Below are 22,375 nucleotides of genomic sequence, written 5' to 3'. Positions count from 1 at the left end.
TTCTAGATCCTTTTAAACTGTTGAGAAATAAACACATGATATTGGAATCCTATCCATGATGTATAAGCTTGTATGACTTTATTCAACCAGAATTTGGGCACTGGCAAAGCTTCTCAAATTATGAAAATTAACACTTGTTATTCAAAGAGGGGATAGAGATGGAGGAAAAAATTCCAGAAGGCAAAAGTCCAAAACAAGAGTGGCTAATAATAGCCACCATGTTGAGGCGCCTGGGTGGCTCAGTCAGTTAAGCGTCCCACTTCAGCTCAGGTCATGATCTCGCACTGTGTGAGTTCAAGCCCCGCGATGGGCTCTGGGCTGATGGCTCAGAGCCTGGAGCCTGCTTCCGATTCTGTGTCTCCCTCTCTCTGACCCTCCCCCGTTCATGCTCTGTCTCTCTCTGTCTCAAAAATAAATAAACGTTAAAAAAATTAAGAAAAAAAATAGCCACCATGTTAACTTGTGTCTCCTACACTTCAAGGACTTTACAGCTTTTTTACAAAAATCCTTCCAAGATAGTTCTTATTATACCTATTTTCCAGATGGAACAACTAGGGCCGTATCCTTGCAATTAAATGGAGATGGAATTTGAATCTTGCTTTGTCTTAATTCAAATTTATACTTTCTCCAAAATGTCAGATTACCTTTGGGTACAGACTTCAACCTGTTCCTCCAGAACTGTGCAGAGATCTGTTATTTTGAAGAGATGGCAAGTTAGCACTCACTGGTCTCTGCTTTATAACTGAAACGTTTGCAACCCCCGCTCCGAGCAGGTGTGCTGAGTTGCAGTTACCCTGTGATGTTTGTGCCCAAACTGAAGATCCCTATCAAGGCAACGAGTAAAATATGAATGTGAGAAGAAGCAGTGATGGCCTTCTTCCTCTTTTTTAAACAAACCAGAATTTCTGCATCAGAGTGAATGTTGCGCCCTTTGCAGGGGTCCCATGGGAGTTTACGCACTTGACCCAAAGACACTGCTCTTACATCATGTCTCAAGCTCCTCTTATGGATTTGCTCTGAACCCGAGGCACATTCTTTTAAGTTTCTTCAATGATAGCAAATCTTTGTCCTTTTCAGGTGGATTTGATTTTGGGAGACAGCCCTTTGGAGCTTCAGCCAGTGGATAAGGTGGGTGACCAAGCCAGATTATATTTGGAGTTAAAAACACGTTGTGAACAGAGGGTAGTGATTTTGGTTTTCTTTTGTAGTTTGTTAAACCGTGTCAGGAGGATATTGTAAACGTTTCTAAAAGCACTTTGACTAATGCCTGCAATGTCGGAAAAGTGCATCAACTACCAAGTGACTGCTTTGCAGGATAATGGTCATTTGACTACATTAGCTCTGTTCCAACAGTTAAAAAAAAAAAAAAAGTACAATAACTTTAGAGCCACAGCTTGAATGATTACTTTGGGTGCTATCATCTTCTTCAACAAGACCCTGCATTGTTATGAATTATGGCTTTGCAATAAAAAGAACCAGGATGTAAATGTTTGCTAGATAAACACAGTTACACAGGGCAAACAGACCAGGATAAAAATGGCAGTTGAGAATCCGGAGAACCTAATATTCACTAACACAAAAAGCAGCATGTTGCATTAAAACAGTTAAAGAGAAGATAGATGATGGGAAGAATGGCGGGGGAAATGATAGTCTTTATGGTTATGGCAATAAGAGAGAAGCTAGAAGATGTTTGAAACGATATTCTTATCTGGTTAAGGTGGCTGTTGTTTATAACGAGTTAAAATGTGCAAGGAAGAAATTGTTCATGTGATTTCTAGCCTGTGGCGTTCCTAAGATATTTTAATATGTAGAATTTTAAAGGGTATTTTCTATGAATGTATTTTACACTGATGTATTATACATCAGAATTAACCTCTTTATTTTAGGAAGGGCTAACATTTTGCAATCCTCATCATGAAATCTCTCAATCAGAAGGATACGTGTTTTGGTTTAATACAGTTATCACGCAGTGAGGAGCTGGGTAAAAATAATTACAGTATGACCAATGCCCTGGGTTTCAAAGCATTCAGACAAGGTTTTAGTACCTATATCCATCTTCAGAACCCACTGAAATATTTTATCTTATTAGGTGGCATATCACAGATGAGGGTCTGTGTAAACATTAAAAGCTACCCACTAAATCTAAATCATTTCAGTTAATAAGCTAATAGTAAGAAGAAGGAGAGGCATCTTACTAACCAAGGGCAGAAATAATTTAGTAAATGATTGATATCGCAAGGTCTCCAAGATTTTACTATACATTACGATTACCATTGTCATTAAGAGTCCTCTTGGGAATAAATGGCAAAACGTGTTTGCAATGGGCAAGAATACCACTTATGCCTGAGTTCAGGGTATACAGACATTTGTCTTATTATTTAAAAATCCTCAATAAAAGAGGCCCTTGTTCTTAGGAGACTGTTAAAGAGAAAATAAACTGTTCTTCTGCCATATCAGAGGGCATTTCAAATGAAGGTGTTTTGAGAAAGCAAGTCTTGACCTTAAGCGGATTGTGTTTGCCTGGGAATCTCAGAGGAGGGGTACCCAAGAGAGGAAAAATGGACCTGTGGCCTAGGGGCTCTGGATGAATCTCCCTCCCCTCAGCGGCCCAGCTCTCTCTATTGGGACACGGTGGTGTAAAGAGCCAGGACAGCTGGATGGGGTAAAACTTTCATCACCTTTTCATAGGCCATAGAGTTTCATTTAGCCAGCTGAGGTCTCCTTGTCTGTAAAACATATTTTAAAATGTTTACCACATAGAGTCATCGTGAGGATTAGATGAGAGAATCAGTCTATCGTTCAGCAAATGGTTCTCGCATGACTTTTCAGTGTCTAAGATACACCAGTGCGCAAGGCCAGGCCATAGGGCTCAAGGGCCTCTGTACTAGACTTTATAAGACTGTTGGTGAGGGCTCTGGCAATGTCAACATGGGTGGTACGGGAGCTCATGGGAGGTGGGTTCCTGGAATATGGCTTATAATAGGGTCTGTTCCCTGCTAGGAGGCCCATACCCATAGCTGAATTCCCCAGGATTTCCCCCACCTTGGGCCCAAGGCATCAGAACTGATGCCCTGAGAGGTTTGGATGTGTGTGTGTCTGTGGATGTGTGGTATATATGTGTAGTTTAAGTCATTTGCTTCCACCCCCAACAGTATCCCTGTCTATTAACAGAATGAGGGGAGAAAGAGAGAAAAAGAGAGATTGGGACAGAACCAAAAAGAGAGATTTCCAGGAAAGGAAGAAAGTTAGATAGCTCTCCCCAACCCCCTCCCACCCTTACCATGAAAATACCGTCTGGGATTAAACTCTATGTGAAGATTAGAGGTGTGGGAGAGACATTAGGAGAAACTGTTTCTCACGTCAAGAACAGGAGGAAGCACAACGCCTATATGAGAACACCGGAAACGACAAATTACACAGAGTGAGCCAGTCCATCAGAAGAAGAGGGGTCAGCCAGGGAGCCAAGCGGGAAAGGGCAGTCTTGCAGCCAGACCCAGCAATGCCCTTCCCAGCACCATCCAGGATGCGACGGGAGTGCTTGGACCCTCAGACACACCCCACGTGGCCTGACCCTGGGAGTATGCGTGCCCCTTTGTGGAAAAATGCACAAGGCCTGAGGCCTCATGCTTATGGCACCTCTTGCTTTGTGTCTCAAAGGGCAGAGTCTTGCCTCACCTTCTCCTGCAGGTGGAGGGGGGTTGTCCATGCAGGCCACTGTCCCTGCCCGACTCCTCCACTTTCTCAAAGGAAATGGGGACACAGAAAACCCCTAGGTCTCTTGCTGCAAGTATGACCAATTTTGAAGTCACTGCTGCCCCGATTCTTTTAGAAGCTTGGATGAGAAAACTCTTCTATCCCCAATTTTCTGAAGGAAATCTGAAATTGATCTTCATCTCTGCACTAATTTGGCACCTCATAGCAGTGCCCGGGGATAGCACACCCTGTATTAACCACCCCTTTCCGGCACACCCTCCCCTACTTGCACCCTGGGATTGCTTTTAGTCAAGTGTTTCAGGAGATGAAATCAGCCTGCACTGAGAAGCAATGTAAGGAACCACCTTGCAAAACTTGTCACTGGCTGTGTTTAGCGTAAAGACGGTGTTTCATTTCAGCCATTATGTCCTCTCTATGAGAATTCAGGGACTGCGTTTCTCTTTAGTCTCAGAAATAGTCATTTTTATTGAGGGGCACTCAATTTTTTATGTGGAAGAATTTGTTATTTCATATGGTTGCTTAAAAGCTTAGCACCACATGGCATATCTTTTCTGTATCAACCTCACCTCTGGTTTTAGAATCTTTGTCTTCATTTCTCTTGGCCTCATCTTTTCATTTCTTATTTTCAATTGGTTTTATCTTGCTAAGGTATATGTATCCTTACAAGCTGCCCTAAATCTTTCGATGAACAAAACCAGAGGTAAATAACTAAGGTATCCACAAGTTATATGTTCTACTTATCTAATAATATCATGGCGGTGATCTGGCTTTCCACGGAGAATTTTCTAGAAGGAGATAATATACTCATCAGAGAGCTCAAGGATCTCACCCGGCAGATTGAGTTCTTAGTGCACATTAATAAATGGACACTTGCGTTCATGTAAGGGTCTCTTATGGGCTTAGTGATGGTGTGTCCCTCTCTGAGAATGCCCGTCTTGCACTGTTTATTCCTGCCACTGCTGAACACTAGACATATTAATCCTCTTCCACTCCCTTGAACACAGCAAACTCTTTCCTTCATCAGGGACTTTGCACATATAAATTATCTCTGCTCGGAATGTCCTTCCTCCTTTTCTCTCCACACCCCTCTTTCTCATCATTAGAGCAGTAGCGGCACATTAGAATGATTGAGGGTGTGTGTGTGTGTGTGTGTGTGTGTGTGTGTGTGTGTCTTATTAATACCCAGGCTCCAAATGAGACAAATTAAACTGAAATCTCCAGGGGTGGAGCCTAGGTACTGGTATTTTTTAAAAGCTTCTCAGATGATTCTAATTTTTAGCCAGGACGGAGAATCACGGCTCTAGGTCTCAGCTTAAATGTTAGCTTCTTACAGAGGCCCTCCTTGGCCACCTCTAGGACACAGACATTGTCACGCTCTCCAGCTCCCCTTCTTCCCTGATTCCTTTGTAATAATCACTACAATTTGTAACGGTTGCATATATTTGAATGTTTTTGTCCCTCATCCTCCACCCCTCAATTAAGACATAGGTGCTGTGAGGACAGAAAATGTATCTGTCTTGGTCTTTGTGAATTTTCTTCTTGGTCTTTGTACAGTGTCAGGTGCATAACAGGATTCTGAGTCTACAATGATGAGGATGACCCTCAAATAATACTACTGTTCTGTGGGGCCTCCTGGAAGCCAGTGAGGCTCCCTGGAATATTTTGAGAGAATCCATATCGATGCTCAGTGGTTATTTTACTGCCAAAATGGTTCCACACACTTTCCTCTTCCCTGACCCCTGTGTGCCAGGATTTTTTCAAGTGAGATCTACAAATAAATCCTCATTTGGAGCATCTCTTTTATGTCTGTGTCCTCCTTTAATTGATTTTGACCATTGTGAGAGAGATTTTGACCATTGTGAGAGACTCCAACTTGTTCATCTTTGTGTTCCCACCCTACTCCAGCACCCGGCACTGAATCTTACACATAGCGGGGCTCCATAGCTATTTGTTGACTTGAATGGAGTTGACTTTATCTTTATGGCATGTAGATATTCTGACCAAGATTTCACCCTGGGCAGTAGCATTTATGACTATCCAGAGATTTGAGGCATGGGGGATCGTGAGCACATCATGAAAGTTAAATTTGTTGGTCTAGGCAACTTCACCATAATCTAAATGCAGATGGTCTCTACACCTGGATTGCACAGAAGGACAAAACAAGTAAATTTGTGTTTGGAGGCAGATAATGAAACTGTGAGGAGTCTGAAAACAACTCAGTCACCTACCTCATAACACAGGTGCTGGTCCAAAAAAGGATAAATTCATTGTGGGGCTGCTTGAGCTTTCGATATGGCTGAGTCAGTTCTTTCTAAATTATTATTTGATAGTTATTAATAAATCAAAGCAAACCATCCACCTACTGTTTTCCCTCCACAGTTAGTATGTTCACCAAGTTGACGTTTATGTTCTAAGGTACTTTTTTCCTAAGCTTAAATTAACTAAGACCGGTTAGAGGAGTGGACATTTTTTTTCTCCTTTCTTCTGCTTTATTTCATTTCCTTAAGGAATCATCTTGGTTTTTCACTCTTCCTTTCCTCAGTTTTACGTAGGTGTTGTGTTGGTGGGAAATGGAAAAGCCTCTTATTCTGGGAAAGTTTTCATATTGTCATGGAGAAAAATGCATGTGCGCGCACGCGCGCACGCGTACACACACACACACGCTCATAAACCCACACAAATGAAATCCCCTCTTCAGAGGAGCCAGCTACAGGAAATTGACTTATGCACAGGAACTTGCTAATCTCTCTTGTCACATTCGGATTGTTCCTGCCACCTCAGTCACCACGCACACTAAACCCAACCATCTTGGGTTGGATTCTCTACCAGCTCAACTCTTATAGTTTTGGTTCTTCCAGTGTGAATCAGCTATATCCTTGGGGAGGAAGGAAAAGTTGATCCCAGAGGAATTTATAACAGCGCTTGGGCAGCTTTTGCTTTTACTTACCTGCACTGAACAAATTAACTTCCGGAGTCAGTCATTTTGGTGTCAAGAAATTTCTTTGGCATTCTACAACAGGTAAGACTTTTGCTTCTTTAAAAATAGTTCCTCAGTGTCAAAAGAAATCTCTCCAATGTATTTAGCTTTACTCTAGGCTAAACACAGTAATTTATCTTTTTCTATAGTTGTAAAGTATGGTACCATATTATGGGGGAACAGGGACTTGCCCTGGTATCCAATCCCCCCGCCCCGCCACGCACCATCCTAAAAAGATGCATATCATTTTTGAAACTTTACAAGTTATAATAGTTGGTTTTTGGTTATTCAGATATTCTCTTAGAGAATTCATATGTTTGTTATTGACTATGACTGAGTTCAAATATTTGGGTAGTTGAAATATCACCCTATGTTTGATAAGTAAACTTAAAGATCCTCTCAGTTGTATAAATAAGAGCTTTAAAATGTTCTGAATCAAAAAAGAAACCAACCCAAATCCAGATGATGTGGATTTGGAGCTGGAATTTCTAGCTTGTCTGTTTCACCTATTGCCAATGCTTGAGTCCTCTTCCTACAAGTGGTATATGAAGCATAAGTATTTATTTTTAAATTAAATTGAATTAAATTAAATTTAGTTTTTGAGGTGGTTTGATTTGGGGACATGCTATGAGGTACCATCAATAGCCTGGGTTATAGCTAAATGAAGGTAGAGAAATCACTAGTTTAAGGTACTTCACTAAATGAAAGTTGCCATTGAAATATTCAAGCAAGCAACAACTAGTCAATAATCATTTATTGGTTCCGAGCTGGTGCTGTGGAGGATATAAGAAAAATATAAGGAAGTCTCTATCCAAAGGAACATATAATCTAGTAGTCATGGCAAGAGGTAAAATTCAGGAAGAGGTAAAATTCAGAGGGGAATTGAGTGATGACTGGGGTTACAAGGGTGGTAAGTTATAAGAGTTCCAAGAAAGGGGGTTTGAGGGTAAGCAAGAATGGTCTGGAAGACATGGCTTTGGAAAAACATGAGATTTGAGTAGATGGAGAATGTGGAGGTTAATTCACATGGGAGGATTGTGTGGGCAAAGGCACAGCACAGAGGTGAGACTGATGAGATGAGCAGTCCAGTTGAGGAGACTGGCCCTCAAAAGAGGAAAATTTGTTTTACATATTGGCAGGAAATAAGCTTGGAAAATTCAGGTGTAGACAAGTTATAGAGGACCTTGAGAGGCTGCTGAAGAGAACTGACTCCATTGAATAGTTTTCTAGTCTTCTTATGCCATTAGGCTCCTTTTCTGAGCTTTCATAGCACTCACAGAATTCCAGGTCAGTGGGAGTCCAGAGATCCCTGAGTCTTTTCATTTTGGGACTACTTTTTATCTTCTACTTGCCTTCCCTTTACTGTCTTCCTTTACCATACCATTTATGCTAGGAAAGGTTTGTGTGGCTCAGGGATCCTGTAAGACCTCCATTTCTGGTTACTACAGGTCAATCATCAAGTATTAAAGTGGCCTTCCTCTTAGGAGAATGATTTGGTTGACCAAGCAAGCCTGTTGTCTTCAAAAGCCAACCCAAAAACTCCATGAAATATGTGTTACTTCCTTCACATGTCTGACTGAGATGCTATGGATCTGCTGGTGTTTTTTTCCTAATGATTTGGAGCACTTTTTTTTTTCTTCTGAAGTGTGAAATATTTGCATCCATATAATAACAAAACTACAGTATGGTGAATAAGAATCCAGACTTTTGGAGCCAGATTATCTTGTGCTGAACCTGGTGCTATTGCTTCTGAGCTGTGGGAACCTAGGACACATTACTTCACTTCTTCAATCCTCAGATTAAAAACAAAAATCTGTAAAGTAGCTCCAATAAATGAAAATACCTATGTCAGAGTTGTTGTAAGGATAAAAGTGAAATATAAATGTGTGCAGCATTTAGCTTAGTGCCTGGCATAAAATAAACTCTGAAGAAATTTAGCTATTATGATTGTTACTAAGACTTGGCTGGGGACACGAGAGTGAAGATGATATGGTGTCTGGCTGGGAACGAAATAACTGTAAAGTAACTCTTTTAATGCCGGTGCTCCTTTCAAAGGAAAATGGGGCTGATGGGTGAAGGCTGGAAATTAATATCTTTTGAGCACCAAGTATGGAATAGGCATGGGGTAGTCTGTTTTATAGCAATAATATATATGAAAAAAGGAAAACAAGATTTGAAACTGATTTTTTAAAAAAAAATTTTGATGTTTTCATTTATTTTTGAGAGACACAGAGAGACAGAGTGAGCACTGGGGAGGGGCAGAGAGAGAGGGAGACACAGAATCCGAAGCAGGCTCCAAGCTCTGAGCTGTCAGCACAGAGCCTGATGCGGGGCTTGAACCCGCAGACCGTGAGATCATGAACCTGAGCCTAGGTCGGATGCTCAACTGACTGAGCCACCCAGGCGCCCCAGAAACTGATCTTTTAAGCCGTTCCATATCTGATTGTCAGACTTATAGGACAACTATCTGAGTGACTGCTGTGTTATTTGTGGGCATCTGTGGCTGATGTTGCTTCCTGAATGCTTTGGGTGGAATTTTAGAGGTGTTTGGCATTAGAGGCAGAGAGTGACTCTCCTTCCTTGGCCAGCTTAAATTAAATTATTTTTAATTTTATTGTATTCTAATTTTAGTGCTAGCAAGACATAGCCAAAAACCATTTCTATTCAAAAGTTGTGACCATTTTGACAAGGAGTACCCAAAGTACTTATCTGGATTCTAAATGCTTGGGTCTGGGGGAAAGCTAAGATTGAAAAACGTCTTGCTTGCTCGTTCCACTCTCCAAACTAGAGAGTTTTTTTTTTGGGGGGGGAGGTTAGTAAGCCCCCTTTTAAAAAATGCAAATATGGCCAATATGTTCATTATGCAAGGGATTTCTCAATTATATGTGCAGATTACCTTGGTCAAATAGTAATATTGTTTCCCTTCTAGAGCCCCACTAATAACAAAAGGGAGGAAGATTTGGGGTTTTGTGTACGCAAAGGGGTGGGCCCAAGTCAAGATAGGGTGCGAAAGGGGAGCATGACAGTGGTGGGTGCTGGGATGGGGAGTGCAAAGGAGGGCATCTGAGATGGAAAGGGTGAATAGAGGCAGGTTCGTGCCAGAAACAAAGGCTCCTCCTACGTGGCTTTTAAATCATTTGACTCAAACAGCTGCTTGAAGTCCCGAGCAACCTCTTGGTATTTTGCTTAAGAAGATGTACTGTTCCCTGGATGTGGACAGTTGTTCAGAGATAATATGATTTGTTTGGTTCTGGCCTGGAATTATAGTTCCTAAAGCTGGCTGGACATCAAAACCACTTGGGGAGTTTTTAAAAAACTAGCACTTCCCAGGTATCACATAGAAGCCCTGAGATTTAGTCCAGGAATCTGTGTGATAATCAATACAAACCCTTTCCCCCAGGTGGCCTGGAGGCAGTTGCTCTATAGGTGAGCATCTGAGAGTCATTAATCCAGAACTCTTCTACTAGGGCACCAGGCACCAAGATGGTAAGTTACGTAAGTGCTGAAATGGTGCAAAATGATCCTCCCACTGTTGTGATTAATCTCGACACAAGTAATTTCTGTTGTTTTGAGTTTATTTCTTAGGAGAATTCCTGGGGATGGGTTGACGGAGTTAAAGGTGTGAGCACGTTTAGAGTTTTCATCAACCGTATTTACATTTTTTTTTTAATTTTTTTTTTCAACGTTTATTTATTTTTGGGACAGAGAGAGACAGAGCATGAACGGGGGAGGGGCAGAGAGAGAGGGAGACACATAATCGGAAACAGGCTCCAGGCTCTGAGCCATCAGCCCAGAGCCCGACGCGGGGCTCGAACTCACGGACCGCGAGATAGTGACCTGGTTGAAGTCGGACACTCAACCGACTGCGCCACCCAGGCGCCCCTACCATATTTACATTTTTAACGCTCAAGTGGTAGGGTGCCACTTTCAAAATTCTATAGTGTTAAATACACATGGAGGCTGTTCATTATTACTCAGGGAAAGCCCAAAGAAAGGAATTTGCTTTCAAAGGAGAAAGTGCCAAATCATTCTTCCATTTCTCTTTTCCAGTAAGACAACACTAATGAATTACGTTTGGAAGAAAATTTCAAAGTATTACAGAACGCTCAATTGCTTCTTAGAGCATAAATTGGAGTCTTATCTTTACATTTAGTTTCTTGTAAAACTGTAGTCAGCAATGACCTCTTCCCCATTTCGTAGAAAAGAAAACCAAGGAAGAGAGTGGTTAAGTAACATGCAGTATGGTTCTCATCACATTTGCCATGAGAACTGAGTATAGTCATCTACTCAGTCATTGTTCGAGTTAATAAATAATTGAGTAGTTGCTATAGGTGACCCCGTGAAAAAACACTAGTAGATGAGTCCACAAAGAGAGTATTGTCCCAATTGGGGGAGGGTGGGTGGAATTAATTGACTCAGATAGACCTCCTGCTCTATTTTTTTTTTTTTTTTGCATTATGCTTTATTCATCATATATTTGCATAACTTGCTAACCTAAAAGCATGGTTATTGTTTGTGACAACAGATGGGAATAGGGTGAATTTTCAATGGCTTCAATGAAAAGACAAAGCCGTGCTCTTACAAAATATCAAGTGATATATTTGTAGCTGTGTGCGGGAGCCTGCCTGCATTTGTTTGCAAGAGCTGCCTGTAATATTTCCAGAAATTTTGCAAGCCAGTTGTTGAACACAGACACCAGGAAAAATTAAATTCTATAACTCACAGTTAAACAAGTTATGTTAAAAATAAAGGCAATAAATACTCAAAACTCATTACTTCCTTTTTATTTACTACATTTTACTATTATTTATGTCCTTGAACTTATTTCAATAATAGTGTGCCACTGAGGATCTCTTTCCAACTCTGCATTCAAATTCGTAGCTTGAAACTGGCCATGGTAGGAATATTTACACCATGAAAATTGGCGAACACCATAAATCAGGCTCCCCATACTTTTTTTTTTTTTTGAGGAGAGGCTGTTAAACATTTTATCAGCATGCCATCAAGGAACTGTGTAAAATACAAATATGGCAACTTGGCAATGTGTCAAGAGCCATTAAAACGCGCATACACTTTGATCTCTTAATTCTATCCCTGGGAATTTATTCTAAATAAATAATTCAAAGAAGGAAAAAATAACATGCAGGAACACATTCACTGTATTACCATTTATAACAGCAGAATTGGAAAATAACCTAACTAAGCAATAATGGTTCTGGTAGCATTAACCCCATGGAATACTTTGTAGTCATTAAAGGTAATACCTATGGTAGTTATATGAAAATATATTTGGTATAGTGTTAAATTAGAAAAACAGGACTAAAAAAAACAGGATGAAAAATCTCACTTACATTCTGATTTTGTTACGAATGAAGATTAAATGTGAGTGTAAAACAGTGCAAGCATTTGGTGTGTTAGTATGGTGAAATGATAGAATTTTGTTTTTATTTTGTTTATTGGAGTAGTGGTGTGTGTGCATTTTAAAAATGTGGAGAAAGCCCGTAAATAAGGGATCTTAAGTAGTTTTAACATTTAACCGGAAGATTGAGCAGTTGTGTGGACCAGATGAGGTTTGGCTTTGACATGCAGATGTGTACTATGATTCTCTGGGCAGGGTATTGTAAAGGGAGTTTGGATGAGGCAGTCTGGAGTGGTAGATGCTAAAGGGCTTTCTTTTTTTTATTTAAAAATTTTTTTAATGTTTATTTATTTTTGAGAGGGAGAGAGAGAGAGAGAGAGAGAGGGAGAGGGAGGGAGAGAGCATGCAAGTAGGGAAGGGGCAGAGAGAGAGGGAGACACAGAATCCAAAGCAGGCTCCAGCCTCTGAGCTGTCAGCACAGAGCCCAGCACAGGACTTGAACCCACGAACCATGAGATCAGGACCTGAGCTGAAGTCAGATGCTTAACAGACTGAGCCACCCCGGCGCCCCTAAAGGTGTTTCTTTGGGGCAGCTCATGAAGGAGGAAGGAATGACTGGATGGGTACTAAAGACTTGCTAACATAGACTGCAGAAGCTGAGAAATAACCCAGAGGAAAAAAACCCAACTGGCAAAGGCCAGAGAGAGAGGAGAGGGCATTTCTTAGGAAAAGACAGGGAGATGCTGATTTCAGAGATGAACATGATGGATGTGAAAACAGTTCTGTTTAGATCTGAAAACAAGAGCGCTCCAGTCAGAGAGGAAATGATTCTTCTAAATCGTGGGTTCTCAAATTGTAGTTCATTTAAGGGTCACTTGGATGGATGTGGGGGTCATGTTAACAAATGCAACTTCCTAGGTTCCACCTCCATGGATTCTGATTCAGTTGGTCTGGGGTTGGCAGGAATATGCATTTTTAACAAGTCTTACCACGCCATAAAGCTTCTGACACAAATGGTCTGCAGATCATACTTTGAACAACACTGCCAGATTAAAGGTAATAGTTTGGATTGGCCGAGGGAATGTATACCAATGTGTGTGTGTGTGTGTGTGTGTGTGTGTGTGTTGGGGGGGGGCAATGAGGCTATTACCTTGAGGCTTAGGATCTAAGGGCTTATGACATAAAGGGGTATGACAACAGAGAAAGCCCAGAAGAGACAAGTTATTTACTGAATCTGTAGAAACAAACTAAAAACAGGAGGTGTACTTATGCTACTCCTTACAGAAATACAGTTTGTACCACCGAATTCCCTTCCACTGTGAAACGACTTTTGTCAGGCATTTGGACCAACTGGAAGCAGCTGTGAACAAGAGAACTACAAGCAGGTGGTACAGAGAGGAATGGTCATAGGGAGAGTGTAGGACCCACAAACATTCGATTTCAGACCACTGGAAGGTGGTAACTAAGAATAAATGTGAGTAGAATAAGTGGGGCTGTGTCCAGAAAATATTTTGGCCCCCAGTGTATGATAACATTACATTACAGAAAGAAAGAAAGTCTGATTTTTGATGCAATGTAGTACTCTATATATAGGACTTTATCACTCAAAATAGTAATAACACTTAGACATGTGCCATTAACAACAACATATCACAAAATAAACATATTAAAAGTAAATGATATTACAGGGACAGGAGCTATGGTACTGAGATTATCTGTTTCACCTGGCTTTAGAAGGACTTTAGTGATTGTAGGAAGCTCTCAAATAGCCTTTAACATCTTGAGTTCTTCCAACTTAAAATTTTTTTAAATGCTTATTCATTTTTGAAAGAGAGAGAGAGACAGAGAGCGTGAGTTGGAGAGGGGCAGAGAGTGAGACACAGAATCTGAAATAGGCTACAGGCTCTAAGCTGTCAGCACAGAGCCTGACCCGGGACTCGAACTCCAGAACAGCAAGGTCATGACCTGAGCCAATGTCAGACGCTTAACCTATTGAGTGAGCCAGGTGCCCCCTCTTTATACTGAAGGTGATTCTTTTACTTTAAAAATGTTTCACATTCCCTATCACCAGGGTCACACTAGTCTCTTGGGACATAGCAGGATAAACCAAGAATAAATCACAACTCTTCTTAGCACTGGAGGCACAACTCAGGGTCTATTGGATGTGTAAGGGTGCACCTGCCAACTATCCTATTCCCCACTTAACAGGGTTTTTTCATAGACTGATTGGCTTACACTTCAGAGCAGTGTTTCCTAATCATTTTTTTGCTCACAAATTCCTTTGAGAATCTGTTGAGAACCAAAAGCCTTCTTGAGAAAAAGCACAGGAATACAGGAACGTGTACATTTGCCATATAATTTTAGAGGATTTGGGGGCCCTCTAAAACCCACCCATGGCCTCCTAGTAGTCCAGAGTCCTCATATTAAGAACTCTTGCCTCTGAGGTTGTCAGTACAGTAGAGGAGGCCCTGCAGAGGTTGAGAAAGTTCTGATTATTGCTGATGCTGGATTTAGCTGCCAAAGAGAAATGCTGACTCTCCAATTGATCGATAAAATGAGGGCAAGATGGCAGAGATGCGTGTAGTTTTATAGTACTGAATCCTCAGCTTGAGTAAACGTGTGCGGCTGGAGAGTATATATTCTCTATGTCTCTATATGTTCTAAGTCCTTAATGCTGCATTCTCTTAAGTGAAGCCAGAGTTAGTTCCCATTTGGGAAAGCAGTCTCTCAAAATTCTACTTTAATACTTGTTTATAGTCATGTGTTTCCTTTCACGGTACAAGAAATGCAGGCCGGTTGTAAATACTGATATGGCCAACTCCAGAGTATGGTTACTGGTGTGGGGCCAACTGATGCCCCTCAGTGAATACTGGATGCCCAGTCAGGCTGTTTTTTGGGGTGAAAGACAGTAGCGAGTGTGTAATATGCTTGGTTCCGAGTGTAAAATGTAGGTTTTCCTATCTGAAGCTGAACATCTGGGCCCTGATGACTTTGGAGATAAGTCCTTTTCCTGTACAGCCTTAAACCACAGAAGCCCAGTTGGCTGTCTTTTGTTAGTGGGTACCTCACTTGCAATTTGGGGAACTGGGTGTTTTCGGAGGAAAGGTCGTGCCTTTGTTAATCTCTTGTCCGCTTGGACTGTGATAGAGGCTCAGGCAGGATCTGGAGATTTACCCGAAACCCAACTGTTTAAATTAGCCAATTCTGCTGAAAGTGATAAGACCATGTTATTGTGTCATGTTCGTAGAGTGGGCAGATACAGGACGGGGAGCGAAAACGCACACCATCTTCAACCGTCCAGAGGAAAAGTATGTGCAATTGGCTAGATTAATTGTGAAATAGAGTCATACTTCTCTTGGTCTAGCATAGTGTAAGGATTATTCATCTTTTTCCAGGTAGAAAAAGAAAATCTATGGCAAATATATTCAAGTAATTAGTGCAATTCAGTGTCTACAACCAGTTTAAGTATGTACACCCATGACTGGGTCTCCTGCCAATTTCAATTCAATGTAGTCAATGTAGTCAATTTACTGTAATTTAGTACATTTAATGCATTTTAATAATAATACTGCATCATGGAATACTCAGTTACAGCCCTCAAAACAGAAATAGTCATGTACGCCAAAGGCTTATAGCAAACGCTCTACCTCTCCTGTCTCCTGGAGACTGCTCTCACTGCTATGTCCGCATGCCTAGCAACCTAGTTGCTGATGCAAGGAACTGACTGGCACACATGTCTTCCTTGATGCTTTTGCTTTCTTTCAGAGGATCCATTCTTTGCAGCAGGACCCCTACTCTTCCCTTGCTTTCCCCATTGGTATTCCAGCTGTCGTCTCCTTAAGCCCTCCTGAACACATAAATCCGAATGTGAACCTTCTTCTCAGCTGCCACAGAAATTTTTTTCTGTCTTTGTTCCAACTGAAAATGATCTCAACCATGATCGAGAAGTATAAGAATGTCTGTGATTGTTCCTTGTAACAAGGAAAAGGAAAGCCATATATTTGAATTCAAATTTAAATGATGTAAAACCATTGCTATCAACTACAAAAACCTTTAAAGGATTTAGAAATCCCCTTTGGCGTACTTATTTCGGATAAAACCTGATTTTTCTTTAAGCTCCAATATCTTTGGTCAGCAACTTGCCGAAATTTATATCAGTAGTCTCTCCCTCTTCCTCTGCTTGTGATAAGGGAGTAGAAGAGGGTGTTGGATGTACATACAGGAAATAGGAGGGGAAAAGGCAGAAAAATCTTACATGTTGACAGTACCACAATTTCCTACATCTTCTAGAATAATATTGTCACTCTATCCCTACACACAGAATGTCTGGTAATATCAGAGAAGTATCTGTAGTAATGTGGGCTTTAAAAAATATAATGGTAATAATGTTCATTATAGCAAATGTGGCATATAACTTTTACTTTAAATATATGTGTATGTACTTTACTTGTAAGCATTTAGTTTAGTTTTTACATTTTATTTTATTTTATTTTATTTTATTTTTAACGTTTTTATTTTATTTTTGGGACAGAGAGAGACAGAGCATGAACGGGGGAGGGGCAGAGAGAGAGGGAGCACAGAATCGGAAACAGGCTCCAGGCTCTGAGCCATCAGCCCAGAGCCCGACGCGGGGCTCGAACTCACGGACCGTGAGATCATGACCTGGCTGAAGTCGGACGCTTAACCGACTGCGCCACCCAGGCGCCCCAGTGTTTACATTTTAAAAATGCCATCATGCTAGTGCTTTCCCTCCAAAATGTGCACAATATGTAGAAAGAAGCTCAAAAGTGAACATCGCTTCCTAGTGTATAGGAAGCATTTACCTAGTATAAACATTGTATACCTAGTGTAATAAGAATACAGCTGATGCTTAAATGGATCATTTGAATTAATGAAGGGCAAGTAACTAGGGTATCTTTGCTGAGTCCTATAGCTGTCTTTTCTTTGTTTCCATCCTCTCTGTCTCAGGAAAGGCAGTTTCTAAATGTGAATTGTGGCAATGTTTCTATTAAATTTTAGAGCCATAAGAACACATGGATAGTTTTTGCAAGACAGCAGGGGAGTTCTATGTAAAACTTGGATCAAAAGTTCAAAACCCAAACCAGTAGTTTTGGATTTCCCCAAGGGCTACCCATTTGACATGTATGTCATCCAGGAAAGACCCAACACACACATATATGGAAGGAAAAATAAAAGTTTCTCTTCCAACAGGGGCTAGGCTGCTGTGGTTTTCAGTTTAGAAACTAGATTGTGCAATTGTATTCATAAGAAAAAAATCACCAGCACTTTCAGCTTTAGTTTATGCTAAATTTTGTTTTTGAACTGTGACCAGCCAAACTTACGAAGTTATTTTATTTTCATTTTTTTGAAGTTATATTATTTTAAAGCTTCCCTGGTTAGCTAGTCCTTTCTTTGGAGTGCTGAAACGATCATATTTTAAATTTTTTCCTACACTTATTCATGCTACTTGGAATTTAAATGTTAGTGCTCCTTCCTTTATATATTTGGTCATGACTGGTTTTATTTCTCAACAGGTATGTAACTCATTATTTTATCTGCTAACTGTGATTACTTTTCTTTCTTTTGCCGGTTTTGAGAATGTTTAACAATTCTTAAATACTTGATGTTTAACAAATAAATTACTAAGGTAAAATGCAGGATAAATAACAAAAACAAATTTAGTTGCCTTTACAAACTCTTTTTGAGTTCGATCAGGAACTTCTAAATTATTATCAAGTTTTCTCTTTTCCTATAAAATATTGGCCAAAATACAATTTATAAACAATATCACCAGCTGGTCAGGGAAAAGAGTAGAATGATCCTTTTTTCTCACCATTTAGTAGGCTCTGTTCTAAATTACTATTTTGAGTTATTTTAGACGGCTATAGAAAGGTCTTTTTTCAGAAAAATGGCAAGTAACTGGGCAGTAGGAATGAATAGCTTCAAAATGTCTATAGCCTTTTACCCCTTCTAAGAATTATCCCTAAGAAAACAATAAGTATTTTATTATAAAATAAAAGCTTTTCAACGCAAAGTTTTTTTTTTTTACAATAGAGGAACCTAAAAATCAATTTAAATGTCCAACAGAAATAAATTATATTTAAGCCTATTAAATATTTATTAAAATTTTTTTAAAGTTTATTTATTTTGAGACAGAGAGTATGGATGTGGGTGGGGGAGGGATAGAAAGAGAAGGAGAGAGATAATCCCAAGCAGGATCAATGCTGTCACTGCAAAGCCTGATGAAGGGCTTGATCCCACAAACTGTGAGATCATTACCTGAGCCAAAATCAAGAGTTGGACACTTAATTGACTGAGTACCCAGGCACCCCTAAAATATTTTTTGAAGAATAATGACAAGTAAAAAATTAGAGGATATAGCATATATTTTTGTTTAAAAAGGTCTATATATAGTTTTTATACATGAATTCAGAATGTGAAAATAAGCCAATATGTTAAAAATTGTCATCTAGTGTATGGTAAGATTACATATAATTTTAAAATGTTTTTCATTTTTCTTGTAGTTTCTATAATTAGTACGTATTATTTTTATAATAAAAGGCCCAAATTCCTTATTAAAATAAAGTCAATTTGTGGTGTTATATTAATAATGAAACTAGTAAAATGATTTTGATATGAAAATTATTTTGACATTTTGAAGGCAACTCAATGCTTTGAGAGCCCTAAGCCTATAATTACATTTTATCTTTTAAGATTTAGAGGATCTTTAGACTTAGAGGGATCTCAAGTCTCTTATATCTTGAAACTTGATAAGCTATAGAAAATCACTTTTAAAGAGAGATGTTGGAGTTATTAAATGGGTTTGTGAGTGGTTTATGTTTTAAAATAAGAGAATGAACTTTAGCTAGAATAATTTAAGCAAAGTATAAAACATTTAATTGATGAATACAGATGACTATTTAAAAATTTTTACGTGAGAAGATTCCCAAAGGTATCCTTTAAGAAGCACATTTTCCTAATGCATCTAAATATTTAGAAATAATTGACTTTTAAATATCTTGAAAGGCATACCTACTAGGCAAATCATAGATGTATTCATTCTGGTATAAGAAAATTACCTTGTTGCCTTCCATGGTCATTTTCTACACAATAATATATCTAATAAAAGTTTATTTGTTTTAAATGCCAAATATTATTTGAAATATTTTTACATTATTTCAAAGTTGATTAATTTAGCAAAGAAAGAGAATTTTCCTTTTAAACATGAGCCAGGTTTTGTGTTTGATTTGTGTAATATTCTTAATTACATTTTTCATTTGTTTTTGTCTGTGATTGTCTGTGGCTTTGGTTTAACAATAAGTCATGGTCTTGTGAGGACAGCTATTGTCCTTAGTAATGATTTCAGCTGCAAGTTATACAATACCTGACTAACAGTGACTTAAAAACAATCCTGATTAATTTCTCCCATATAACAAGAAGTCTAGATGTCTCTCTCTCTGTCACGGGCTCAATGGCTCAGTGGCTCAGTGTCACTGTCTCTGCAGTTCTCTCCTCTTCCATCATGGATGCAGATCCTTGCTGCCGCTTTGAGCCCTGTGTATTCGTCATCCATCCAGAGGTGTAGGGCTGGGTGGAGATGAAAGGAAGCTAACTTGGCAGTGGCTATCTCTTGTTCTAAGAGAGTAAAAAGTAGTTCAGAGACCTCTCAAATAGGTATCCTTCTGTGATATTGCTGGGTTACATGGCCAGCCCAACTTCAAGGCAGGTGGAGAAACAGGAAATAGAATTGTTATCATTGTCTCAGACCATGCATTCATAATGGGGAAGGAGGGACAGGTTGGGGGGTGGGGAAAAGGGTAAGGGTGGGATAGGGTGGTGCTAATGATATCATCCCTAAAGTGGAAGATAAGACTTTTTGGTGGAAAGAAGAGGGAGAGAAAATTCTTACTCTTTTTATGTATAAAGATATACAGATATACACCAATATACATATAATACATAAACAGACATATACATGGTATTAAAATTTCATGGGTGAGGCGATTAGGAAAAAAGTGTCTAAAAATGCTCTGGGGAATGATCATGAAAAAAAGGTTGAGAAATACTGGCCTAGACCAAAAATGATCCATTCCTGAGGCTTTGCACATAGTCTTACAGACAAAATTGGATTCTATTACTAATGAAAAAGAAAGGCATAGATATTGAATAGAAAACTAACAATGCCTGCCACAGACAATGTCATAAATTAAATTAATGAACAACTTACACCATCTTGTAATTAAACTGCGAATTCCTTTTTTTAAAAAAAATATTTATTTTGAGAGTGTGGGGCAGAGAAGAAGAGAGAAAACCCCAAGCAGGCTGTGCACTGTCAGCACAGGGTCCAACATGGGGCTCGAACAGATGAACTGTGAGACCATGACCTGAGCTGAAATCAAGAGTTGGGCACTTAACCAACTGAGCCACCCAGACGCCCCTGAACTGTGAATTTCTTAAGAGTAGGAACTGTCTTATTATCTTTGTATATTAATACACCGGGCCCTCAATACATATATTTTGTAGATTGAATGAAACCTAACATATGTTTTACAGCTGGACCAGTTACCCCCAAACATTAATTTGAACATATCTCCTTACCCAGCAGCCTTCAGCAGCTTCTAATTCCTTACAGGAATGGGGTCCGCCTTCTCATTCTCATTTCCTGCCACTTTCTCAACTATTATCTCAACTTCCCTGCACATTGATCTGCTTAGTCCCTAAACACATCTTTAGTCTCACTCATCTGTGTTTTAAAAAAAAAAATTTTTTTTTAAATGTATATTCATTCTTGAGAGAGAAACACACAGAGTGCAAGTGGGGGAGGGGCAGAGAGAGAGGGAGACACAGAATCCAAAGCAGGCTCTAGGCTCTTAGCTGTCAGCACAGAGCCCGACACGGGGCTGGAGCCCACAAACCACGAGATCATGACCTGAACCGAAGTTGGATGCTTAACTGACTGAGCCACCCAGGGCCCCTCACTTATTTGTGTTTTTGCACATGTGGTTCCCTCTCTTGTTACCCATCAAACTCCTTTTCCCTCAAGACTCTATTCGAAGTCCCTTCCTCTGGGAGTCCTGAGGGGATTTGACTTGAGTGGAAGGCCTTTCCCTCCCTCTCCAACTTTTTCAAACCCTTCCCTTCACAGCCTCATTTAAGTTCAGCACCCCCCACCCTGGTTCTTGACAGTGCCCCCAGCCCACATGCATTTAAATCCTATTGTGTTTCTGGTCTGTGTCTTTCTGGGGTGTGCCTAATTAAATAATTTGGTGTACGTGATGTCTTTACTTGTTGCCTGACTCAAGCACCTGCATCCTGTCTCCACGATAGGTTAAATTCCAAGACATCAAGGAAACTCCTACAGTGTCTGGTGTAGTGCTGTGCATCCAGGAAACAATAAATAAAACTTGGTTGAATAATAGATATAATCGATAAATATCAATAAATAAAATGAGAGCCAATAAGCAGTTGGCAATTCTGTTTCCTCCTGTTCTAAAACCCACTGTATTTGTGTTTTAACATAAGTATACCCAGCATCATTGGGATCCATTCATAAGGGAAAAATCTAAAGGCCTTACTTAGGAGCTAGAAGCTCCATGACCCCATCACTTAAACCAAATAAAAACCATACCTGTTTAGAGAACAAATGAGAAAAAAATAGATGTGCAGGGGATATCTGATACATAATTATGCTTATTGGCAAGATTTTTTTTCTTAAAAATGTTATTTTGGGGGGCACTTGGGTAACTGTCGGTTGGGCCACCGACTCTTGATTTCTGTTCAGGTCGTGATCTCACGGTTTGTGAGTTCAAGCTGCCCAGCGGGCTCTGTGCTGGCAGAGGGATTCTTAGGATTCCCCCTCTCTTGGGATTCTTTCCCTCTCTTCCTCTCTCTCTGCTTCTCCCCTGCTCACGCTTTCTCTCTCTCAAAATAAATAAATTTTTAAAAAAGATTTTTTTAAATGTTATTTTTTAAAGTTTATTTTTTTTAATTTTTTAAAAAAAATTTTTTTTTTCAACGTTTATTTATTTTTGCGACAGAGAGAGACAGAGCATGAACGGGGGAGGGGCAGAGAGAGAGGGAGACACAGAATCGGAAACAGGCTCCAGGCTCTGAGCCATCAGCCCAGAGCCTGACGCGGGGCTCGAACTCACGGACCGCGAGATTGTGACCTGGCTGAAGTCGGACGCTTAACCGACTGCGTCACCCAGGCGCCCCTAAAGTTTATTTATTTTTGAGAGAGAGTCCATATGTGTATGCAGGCATGTGCAAGCAGGGGAGGGGCAGAGGTGGGGTGGGGGAGAGAAAGAATCCCAAGCAGGTTCCAC

General features: G+C 40.0%; 1 protein-coding gene across 5 annotated transcripts in view; it reads left to right on the top strand.

The window, feature by feature from the left end:
- The first annotated feature begins 872 nt into the window (after positions 1-872).
- RHOH (ras homolog family member H) overlaps positions 873-22,375 on the top strand; it is a 45,021-nt gene continuing 23,518 nt past the window's right edge. For 2 of the 5 annotated variants that reach the window (XM_040485167.1, XM_040485194.1), the window contains exon 1: positions 873-1,128. The gene's annotated coding sequence lies outside the window, so the exon portion shown is untranslated. Of the gene's footprint in view, positions 1,129-5,279; positions 6,734-9,076; positions 10,178-22,375 lie in introns of those variants that run through there. The other 3 variants (XM_040485177.1, XM_040485204.1, XM_040485212.1) reach the window with 2 other exon arrangements.

This window comes from Herpailurus yagouaroundi, unplaced genomic scaffold, assembly GCF_014898765.1.
Source record: "Herpailurus yagouaroundi ecotype Mexico unplaced genomic scaffold, PumYag 28, whole genome shotgun sequence".
In the NCBI taxonomy this organism is placed as follows: domain Eukaryota; kingdom Metazoa; phylum Chordata; class Mammalia; order Carnivora; family Felidae; genus Herpailurus; species Herpailurus yagouaroundi.
The sequence above is the reverse complement of the archived record's forward strand: the minus strand, read 5'-3'. Positions and strand labels throughout refer to the sequence as shown.